This window comes from Austrofundulus limnaeus, unplaced genomic scaffold, assembly GCF_001266775.1.
Source record: "Austrofundulus limnaeus strain Quisiro unplaced genomic scaffold, Austrofundulus_limnaeus-1.0 Scaffold322, whole genome shotgun sequence".
Lineage (NCBI taxonomy): Eukaryota > Metazoa > Chordata > Actinopteri > Cyprinodontiformes > Rivulidae > Austrofundulus > Austrofundulus limnaeus.
The window spans coordinates 98,309-108,641 of record NW_013952724.1 but is presented as its reverse complement, the minus strand read 5'-3'; the positions used below and the strand labels follow the sequence as shown (position 1 = coordinate 108,641).

At 47.1% G+C, this 10,333-nt stretch overlaps 1 pseudogene; it reads right to left on the bottom strand.

Annotated features, from left to right (window-relative positions):
- Nucleotides 1-4,516: 4,516 nt before the first annotated feature.
- Nucleotides 4,517-6,710, bottom strand: LOC106527397 (uncharacterized; annotated as a pseudogene).
- Between the last annotated feature and the right edge of the window lie 3,623 nt (nt 6,711-10,333).

The following is a 10,333-nucleotide window of genomic DNA, read 5'->3' as shown; positions in this document are numbered from 1 at the left end:
GCATTTAACAAATAAAAATCTGGGGATTTTAAACARGGAAAGTTTAGTCTGATTTACTATCAAGACTTCTTTTTTTTAGTTGTTCCCTCTTTGGGGGTCTCCACTGCATGTCACGCTCTGTGCTCACTCCAGAACAGCAGCACTGGAGGCAGTCATTATTAACTTGGGTCTTCATCAATATGGTATGGTGTCAAGTGATTTACACCAGACATCCTTCATGTTGCAGTCCTCACCAACACCAGAACTTTGGACCAACATGAATAGAGGTAYACTGATGTGTGCTCCCAGAGTCTGGTTTAAACATCTTGATCTATAATCAACCAATAAATTCATCTGCACCTGTTCTTTCATGGCTTGTGGGACTGTTGCATTAATGACTGATGTCCAGTGACCTTATAAGTGGCCCACCTTGCAGGCATGTGAGGTGTTACAGTACGAAACAAAGTTAGACTGTTTCTGCCAGTTCCATTGCTGCTTCTCTCCGACCTCTCGTCTAAAACCAATCTTGTGTTAGATGGACACAGGGCTCCATTGTTTGAATGCTTGTTTGAGCGAATGCCTGGCTGATGACTTCAGCTCCTCTATGAACTGACGTCTTATTCTTCTATAGGACCGGGAGCACAGCTGTACCAGTCTGGGGATGGGACTAGAACAGAGTGCAATCTATAGACCAGGACTCTGACATGGTGTCAAAAAGTACAGCTTCTTAAAACAACTTCAGTGATATCAGGCTGATTATGCTCTAAATGTGTTGGAAAGAGACAGCTGCTCCTCAGTGACCCTGTGTGAACAAACAGGTGAAAAATAAATAAATAGATGACTGAATATAAAAAAATGTCTCCAATARCCTCACAAAGGAGTATTTTAGTAAAACATAAAAAGTCATGTTGTTAAAGGTGAATGTCTGCATGTAAATGTAGAAAACATAAATATTTTTATCAAACATTTTTTTAAAAAGAAAACGGAGCAAGTTTTTTACAAAAAATATATACCTCAACAAAAACAAATATATTTTTCAGAACAAATGTCGTGTGAATAGATAACCTCAAGGAGTTGAAACTGAATTATTAAAAAAATCAAAACAGAGAATAAGATGAGCAAAACACAAGCTGAAATTGGTACAACACAAGGTAAAATCAGCAAAACACAAGCTGAAATCAGCAAATCTCAATCTGAAATCAGTTAAACCCAAGTTGATATCAGCAAAACACAAGCTAAAATCAGTGAAACACAAGCTAAACCGACTGGATCACACTGTGAAAGCAGTAGAACAGACTCTAAAAACAGCTTAAAGTTTGGAGATGTTCAGAACCTTTTGGTCAACATGCACCAGCGCCGGAATGGGGGGCCAGGGGGCCATTGCACCCCCCCCCCCCCATGGCCCTGCCCATCAGCTGCTCCCGCGGACTTTTAATGGCTGCACCCAACAATTTATGACTCTCTCTCTCTCTCTCTCTCTCTCTCTCTCTCTCTCTCTCTCTCAAGTAGACTACTTGCTTATGTTGGCGTCGTATTTTCCAGAAGGCAGTACACTTCATAACTATAATGATGTAAAAATAAGAACAAACTCTTGATAATAAATTAATAAAGTTTTTAAATGAGGCGCGGTGCACACAACAGTCGGAGGGTTTATGCAATGTGCCAGCTCTTAATCGGGCTGATCACAAACCTGCCTGACACCTGAAAAAAACGTTTTGACTCTGATCCCATCCATGTCGACCAAAGCAGCCTAAAAATAAAATAAGAATTTTTTATTTTGTGCCACACCTGTGCGCAGCCATCCATTCTCCAGTACACTGAAGGGTTGTGGAGGAAAAAAAAACAACAACAACAAAAAACAGCCCATAGTCCTTTACAGGTCCGGGCCAAATGCTCACCTATTTGACCCAGAGCAGATAACTTTCCTGTCAGGGTAAACAAATAATTGCGCGGAGTTTGTCATTACTGTTGCTGTCCAAACGCAGCTGGAGTTTGTGCTGAGAGGTGACAGGTCGCTTTGGAGAAAATGCTGCCAGACGAGGAAATGTGTCATTTTCCTCGTTTCCCGCCTCAAAACAAAGTTTGTTGTTAACTAAATTACCAAAATAGTTTGCGTTACTCACCATCTCTTGCATAAAAAGACTGTGTTCCAGCACAAGTTTCTGACCGGCAGTTCCAAACTGTGGATATTATTTACATGTGTTTAGTTTTTTTCATGGTCATTTGTTCATCCTTCCTAATAAATGACTTAAATAAAACAATCACAGGTGAAAAATTCATTTTTTTTAATTGCTGCTTGATGATGCGTCAAGCTCACAAGCGGCTGCTGATGAACAGAAAAAATATATAAAAAAATTAAAAAACACCTTATTCATGACTGCAGTTTGTTTTATTTTATTTTATTTTAATTTATTTTTCGTTTTAGACTTTATTTGCAACTTCTCCATATCTGATGACTGCATGTATCCACTGAGATTACCGTGTGGTAAAACTGACCCCCCAACCTAAAAAATGTATCCGATGCCGCTGCCATAATGCCCATCTTACATTTGGAGGAAAAAGGGGGAAATCAAAAAGAAAAAATAAGTAGGTCCTCTGGATGGGTTCTTCTTTAGTGAAACGTATCGTCTCTCCTCCAAGAGACTTCTTCAGTCTGATGAGTTTCAGGTGAAACTCAGCCTAATAAGCCCAGCCTCCACCTGGACAAACAGGTTAGTCAAATGCAAAATAGGGCCATCGACTAACAATATGCTAACAATGATTGGCTCTGTTGTTCATAGAGGGTCATGTGCCCCATCACCTKGCCMGTGTCGTGTTATGTGAATGTAGTGAATGCAAGCGAGGGTTCAACATCCACGCTGGTGTTGGTGGACAACGGGCAAGTAAGATCCTACAGAGGGCACAGACACAGCTTTTGAACGAACAAGTAAGACAGACCAACTTTACCATTGAAGCTATAGAAGCCAAAGAGGAACACGTCCGACAAGAACTAACAAAACATGTAGATCAGACCACATTCCAACAGGTTATGGATTTTACAGAAAARGCAGGTTTAGCTCAGCATACTGTATCAAGTCCAAGACCCGACAACAAAAGAAGTTTGCTTTACTGGTAACTCGACAGTCCCTTTGTAATTCCAACAATTCACAGAAGGTGGAACAACACACAGGAGCACAAGCAAATGCCAGGGAGACAGAAAAGTGGGTGAAGAATTTATCTGACAGAGAACTCACCCTGCCAGAAACTAAAATTCTGTCCAGAGGACTGAACTTTGTGGTCACACCAAGAATTCCTCTGGCTGAGATGATCACAGCCACAGAATCAGCCATTCGCAACAACCAAATCCCAGAATTTGAAGCAGAACAACTTAGGAACAAAGTTTCAGCCTGCCTCAGTAATGCCAAACCACCACCTTCCAACATCAGTAGAGAAGAGAGAGAGACGCTCTCACCACTCTCAGCAAGGACAAGAACATCATCATTCTTCCAGCAGACAAAGGAAGGTGCACAGTGATTTTGAACCAGAAAGACTACCTTGAGAAGGTTATGACACTCCTTAGTGACATGACCACATACGAGCCAATGAAAAGAGATCCAGGAAGTGGATATAAGAAGAAGTTGATAAGTATCAGGGATGAAATGCCCCGAGTCGAGAGTGCGCATGATAAAGTYCGAGGGGATGGTCGCGGATGTAAGTGCGGTATGCTTGGGATGACCAGCGACCTAGGATCTGAATAACGTGATTGGGGATCCCTGAATAGGAAGCTGAAGAGGCAGCTCATATGCGAAAGGAGTGGATGGAATAAAGGGCTGGAGAGATGCCTGATTTGCTCAGGACTTTATGGAAGTGTTTGGCCAACCAGAAACTTGTGGCCTGGCAGCCGGATTCTGTAATGAACAGAGGGTCGATGGGAGAAGCGTTAGCTCTAATATGAGTTTGCAAGYAATGGGCGAGAGTTTTGTAGGGGCTGAGAAAGGAGCTAAAACGAAAGATGTAAATAGGAAAAGAAGTTCTGAGCTGGTCGGTTTTACTTTTCCTGAGGTTGTAAATCAGGGTGTCCTGACTGAGGAAAAAAATGTCTGCGAGACACAGGTGGATGGAAGGGTCATGTTTGGAGGCAGAAGGGTCAAATTCGGAGCAGCAAAGGAAACCAAAGAAAACCAACAGTAACATACATTGTAGGTGTACAAATGGAGACATATGGCCGGAGCGCAGGGTGAGGATGCAGCATGTGAGGAGGTCAGTGGTGGGCGGAAGACAGCGTGGGAGTGAGGGGGGCTCCTGTTTTTTAAGTCCTTTGAGCAGCATGGCTACGTGGCTGTGGATAAGGGCTAGACAGGAGTTGCCTGTGGCCAGCTTAAAGAAAAAATTGATACCTGAAAGGTAGGTTCGGATGGTGGAAATGCGAATTTGAAGAATGGAATGTGAATGGGTGATGAAATGACAGCTGGACATGGTATGGAGAGTGGGAAAAGGTAAATTGCACGTTATGTGGGATGATTTGAAGCTGAGCCAGCCTGTCAGATATGCCGAGAGGGTGAGAGGGGCGAGGCTGTTGAGGATGGTTTGCTGTGAAACGTGGGAGAGGCTGGCAAGCTGCGGAGTCAGTTGAAGATTGTGGCTGAAAATGGAGGGACCGGTGTCGAATGAGGGTCTGCTGAAGCGCCAATGCCCTGAATTTCTGGAAGGAGAAACGAGAGAGCGCATCAGCAATGCAGTTATGATAGCCTGGAACATGAGCTGCCCTGAGCAGAAACTGATGTTGAGCTGAAACTAGTGTAAGTCTGCGCATGAGTTGCATGATGGCTAAGGAATAAGAACGACCTTTGTTAATTATTTTGACTACAGTTGTATTATCGGAATGGATGAGGATGGAGTGCTGGGACCATTCGTGCCCCCAAAGGAGAGCTGCGATGACAACGGGATACAGCTCATACAAAGCAGAAGAGGGAGAGGCTGAATCTGGTTGCAGGGAGTCAACCTCTGGGGGCCAAGCGGACGCAAACCATCTGCCTTTGTGAAAACCGCCGAACCCAATGGAGGGGGCGGCATCTGTGTAGAGCTGAATGTCGTCTGGATGGGAGATGAAATCATTGTAAAAGAAAGAGATGCCATTCCAGGAAGACAGAAAATGGAGCCAGAGCTTCATTTCCATCCTGCAGGCATCATCAAGGGTAAGACGGCCATGGAGTGATGGGACGCTGGCAGCAGTGAATAAAAGATGGGAAATGAAAGATTTCCCCTGAGGGATGATGCGGATGTCATAATTTAGGAGGCTGAGAAGAGACAACAACTGATTTTTGGTGCATGAATCTATGAGCATGAAGTTAGAGAGGATCAGGGTGATGCAATGCACCTTCTTGGGAGGTAGGGAAGCCTGAAGGGAGGAGGAGTCTAGGGTGATTCTTAAAAACTCCAATGAAATGAGAGGACCAATGTCTTTTCTTCGGAAAGAGAAACGCCTAGATCTGAAAAGGCATGAGTGAGAGCGCAGAGCCCTGAGCGAGGTGAAGAGGAGGGAGGGATGATGATAAGGAAGTCATCCAGAAGATGGAGAACGTAAGGGAGTCTGAAATTATTAAGAAGGATCCAGCAAAGAGCTTCGGACAGTGAATCAAAAATCTTGGGGCTACATCGGCAGCCGAAGGTGAGCCGAACTGCAAAGTAGTAGGTGCCCTTCCAATGCACACCAAAGAAGTGCCAGAAGTCTGGGTGCATGGGCAAGACCTTGAAAGCGCTAGTAATGTCCGCCTTTGAGAGCCAGGCTCCCCTGCCTGACAGACAAATGAGGCAGATGGCGTGGTCGACAGTAGCGTATTGCATGGAAAAGTCTGAGAAAGGGATGAGACTATTAATGCTTGGTACATGGGACCCATGAGGGGCGGACAAGTCAATGATCAGCCTCTACTTGCCTGAGTATTTTCGGGTGGCAATGCCAATGGGGCTGACACGAAAGACAGAGAAGGGGGGCTGACTGAAGGGACCAATCATGAATCGGTCCTGGACTTCTTTAGCTAAGAGGGCATCAACTACGTCTGGCTCAGAGAGGGTGGACTGAAGGTTGCCGCAGTGGGTGGTGCGATCTGAGAGGGTCACTAGACCTGGGTGAAAACCAAAAGTGAAGCCATGAATAAGAAACTCAACAAAATCCTGATCAGGAAGGTGTTTTAAGGCGGAGAGTAGAGCACTCACCTTAATGGGCGTGGCTAGGTGGCGTGCTAGTAAAGTAGGGTTGTGGGGACAGGAGGAATGGGCGTGAGCGCCGCCGCAGAAGGAGCAGGTGTGCAAAAATCTGCAATTGGAAACAGAGCAGCCCAGGTCATTGAAGTTATTGCACACCATGCAGCCACCTTGGTAGAGGATGGGGCTGCCATGTTTGTCGATGCCCCCGGGGGGAGGGGCAATGGGCCTGCGCTGAATGGGAATGGACTTGGGGATCGGGGGAGGGGTGGGGTGGTAGGGGACAAACCCTCAAAAACAGAAGGGCCACGGGCGGAGGAGGACCGAGAACGGTGGGGCATGACGAAAGTGCAGGCGGTGGCGGGGTGTGAAGGAGCGCCACTGAGACTGCATCTAATGGAAGCTCGAGCGGCRAAGACACGGCAGTAGAGCTCTGAGTCCAGAGCACCCCAAAAGGTCCCCTGGTTAAACTGGGCTAACAGACCTGCTGCCTGAGTGGTGAAATGGACATGGTGCTCGTAAAAGGCTGTGCCTCCGAAACGGAGTGCCATATCGAGCACAATGGAAAAATAATCATCGCGCTCCGAATGGCGGTYGGGAAAAAAGGAATAAATTGTGTCCCGAAAGAGTGAGAAGGCCAAAGCAAACTTGGCTGGGGTGAGTTCCTTGGACCGGGAGACTGAGGGGTGGCCTTGTTGCATGGGCCCCAGGCTGGTTAGCTGGAGTGGCTGAGGGAGGGCTGAAGGAGTAAGGCTAAATCAGCATAATTACCATTCAGAATCTGCTGGCGCAGAGCAGGGGAAACTGGGGAGGGGCAAGTCAGGGTTGAGGAGGGTGCTGCTGTGGATAGAGATTAGTAGTTAGAATGATGGGAAGGAACATAGGGTGTCGGGAGAAGGGGATTGTGGAAGGATAAGGGGAGAAATGAAGGCGCATGAGATGTAGAAGTGGCCCCCGAGATGGCCGGTCATTCAGCCGGGGCTGCAGATGGTAAAGGTAAGGATGAAGTAGGTGGATGAGGAGCTTGAATGTGCTCGCTAGAAAAGGGGAAGGGAGCGGAAAAGGGTTTAGAAAGAGATGGGAGGGAAGAAAAAGAGATAGAGGGATGAAGGGATGAATGAATGGAGGGGATGAGTGAGGCCTGACTGGCCTGGGATTGAATGACTGGGCCAATGTGGGAGGGATGGGATGAGGAAGGTATGGGAATAGGAGCCGAAAAGGGTTGAGAAAGAGATGAGAGGGAAGAAAAAGAGACAGAGGGATGAAGGGATGAATGAACGGAGGGGATGAGTGAGGCCTGACTGGCCTGGGGTTGGACGACCGGGTCAACATGGGAGAGTTGGGATGAGGAGAGTAAAGAAAGAGATGGTACAGAAACGATGGGGGTGATACAACCTGACTCCCACTAGGCAGAGCTGTTGGCACTGGCATGGACCCGGCTGGAGTTGGGGCTGTGACGTCACTGCTGAAGACAGAGGCAGAAGTATTCTGGTGAGTGGGTTGTGGCTGGATCATTGGAGCTGGGTGCCAATTTTTGAATGGCTGAGCTGTAGAGGAACGCTGAAGATGAGGTGAGCAGCTGAAAGAGGGTGGACTTGGAGGATGAGCGGCTGAAAGGAATTCCTCTGTCCTGCAACGCGCTATAGAGCTCCGCTGCGGTCCATCCTGCGGGAGCGAGGCGGCTTGTGGGTGCGGATGAGGAGCGCCGTCCCCRGGTGGGTGCAGCAGGTCGGGGAGAAGCGGGATGAGGAGGCCGACTGGAGCGGCGGAGGAGCCCGCGGCCGCGGGGCTCGGCCTCGGACTGAGGAGCGGCGGAGGGTGAGGCGCTGGAGTTGATGTGGGTTGGGAGGAGGATGGGTGCGGTGGGTAGGGCTGTGACCGGGCACGCCGGCAAGGGATCTGCCTGATGACAGAAGGTTCAAGCTGAAAAGGGGTTGTCGAATCGGAGGAATTGGGATCCAGGAAGAGGATGTCCATGGTTAGTTGAGAAACTATGTCTTTTCTTTCTTTTCTTTCCTGAAAACGCTGGAGCGGTACGAACGCGTGTCGAGACGGCGAATTAAGGGCAGATGCCAGGTGAGGCGAGTTTAAATAGACGCTGACTGATTGCTGCAGGTGAGAGGCGTGGTCCTGCTCCTGAACCTAAGCTAGTGTCTTAACTTCATTAGTTGGCATTTCAGATCATCACATACAGAACACCATGTCATCATGGAGATGGATGAAGCTATGGTCTCCTTTGATATCACATCATTCTTTACATGTGTTCCTGTTGATAAGGTGGTGGATGTGGTCTGTGTAAGATTAAAATCAGACACCACTCTTAGCAGCAGAACCACTCTTTCCACAGAACAACTGTCAACTTCTGAAACTGTGCCTGGAATCAACCTATTTCACATACGGGGGGCAATACTATAGGCAGAAACATGGGTGTGCTATGGGCTCCCCAGTTTCCCCTATTGTTGCAAACCTGTACATGGAGGAGGTGGAAAAAAGAGTTCTGATGTCCTTTACAGGGACACACACCACCGAGCCATTGGCTCAGGTATGTTGATGACACCTGGGTTAAAATTAAATACCAGGAAGTCCAACRTTTCACTGATCACATCAACTCTGTGGATTTATGTATAAAGTTCACACGAGAGGATGTAAAAGATGACAGGTTGGCATTCCTGGACTGTGAGGTCTTAGTTTCGGCTGGAGGATGGTTAGAAACTGACGTGTATCGCAAACCCACCCAAACAGACCAGTATTTGCGCTTTGATGATCAGTACCACAGAGCAGAAAGTGTCCCCACAAACACAGGAGCCAGAGAGAAAGAGAAGTCACACACAAGACAGGCTCTGGAGCAGTGTGGTTATCCTAACTGGGCTGTTATGATTCTGTCACTRTCTGTCCTGATCCAGCCTCAGTTTAGTTTTATTATTTCATTTCTTGTTCCAGTCATGGTCTTGTTCCCAGCATTTCAGTTTACATTCAGCACCTACTCATTGCTCTCACCCCTCCCGTCACAGAAACTCTAATCAAGCCCATTTCACTCACCTGTTCCCAGCAGTAGTTAACTCAGTCTCACTCTCCAGCTCACCACCAAGATTATCATCAGCCCTGTCTATGATTCTCCCGTATTCTTGTCCCTTGTCCTGCTCTTGCCTCGTGTCCCCGACCTTGCTCATGTCTCCTGGTTCCACGTCTCCTGCTGTCACCCCTGTCGGATCCCTCCTGCCATCTACTCCCACAGTAACAACCTTTTTTCTGTCCCTTGGATTTTTGTCTCTCGCCTGCTCCCTGAAAAGCACCGCGCCACATCGGACCTTTCGGATCTCGACCTTGGAACGCATCCCTGGATCATCGGTTCAGTCACCGCCCTCAAATTTGGTAACGTCCTCTGATCACCCGTGCATGACCTTTGTCGTGTTTCTGACCACGAGTAAGTCCAGCGATTCATTCACTCCTTCCGACAACACAGCCCAGAACCAAAGCTCTCCTGCTGTTGTTTCTACCCGATCCTCATCTCAACAGGAAAGATTGGTGATCTTTTTTCTCACAAACTATATCGTGTTCCAAACCAAACCTAACCTTGAGATTCTGTGTCCAGAACTGAAGACCCCCGATTCTGGTTCCAGCCTTCCAACTAAAAATTCTAACAATGAACTTGTTAAAACTTTGTCGTTGTTCGGTATTCATTCAGAGCTCAGAACACGAACCTTAACAGATAATCTGGCCACAATGAGCTCTGAACCGAACGCTACCTGGAAGGCAAATATTGAGGGAGCTTTAAATAATTTGAGTGAAAGTATTCGTAACATTAATGCCACTTTAAGCAACTTATCATTATCTGGTAATGTTACGTCTCCCCCTGCTGGGGGACCAGCAGCATCACGCAATGTTTTAAGACCGCAGCGTTCTCCATGTATGGAGCCCCGTTTGTGCCCACCTGAAAAATTTAAGGGTGATTCTGATCAAGGTCGGGCTTTTCTCACACAATGTGAGATACAATTTGAATTACAACCCTCGTCATTCCCTTCTGAACGCTCCAAGGTCGCTTATGTTATTTCACTTTTGTCTGGTAAAGCCAAGTTGTGGGGGACTGCTGAGTGGCAAAGAGACACTCTCATTTGTTACAACTACAATGATTGCTAAGGAATTACTCAGAGTTTTCTGTCCAGTTCTTCCACAC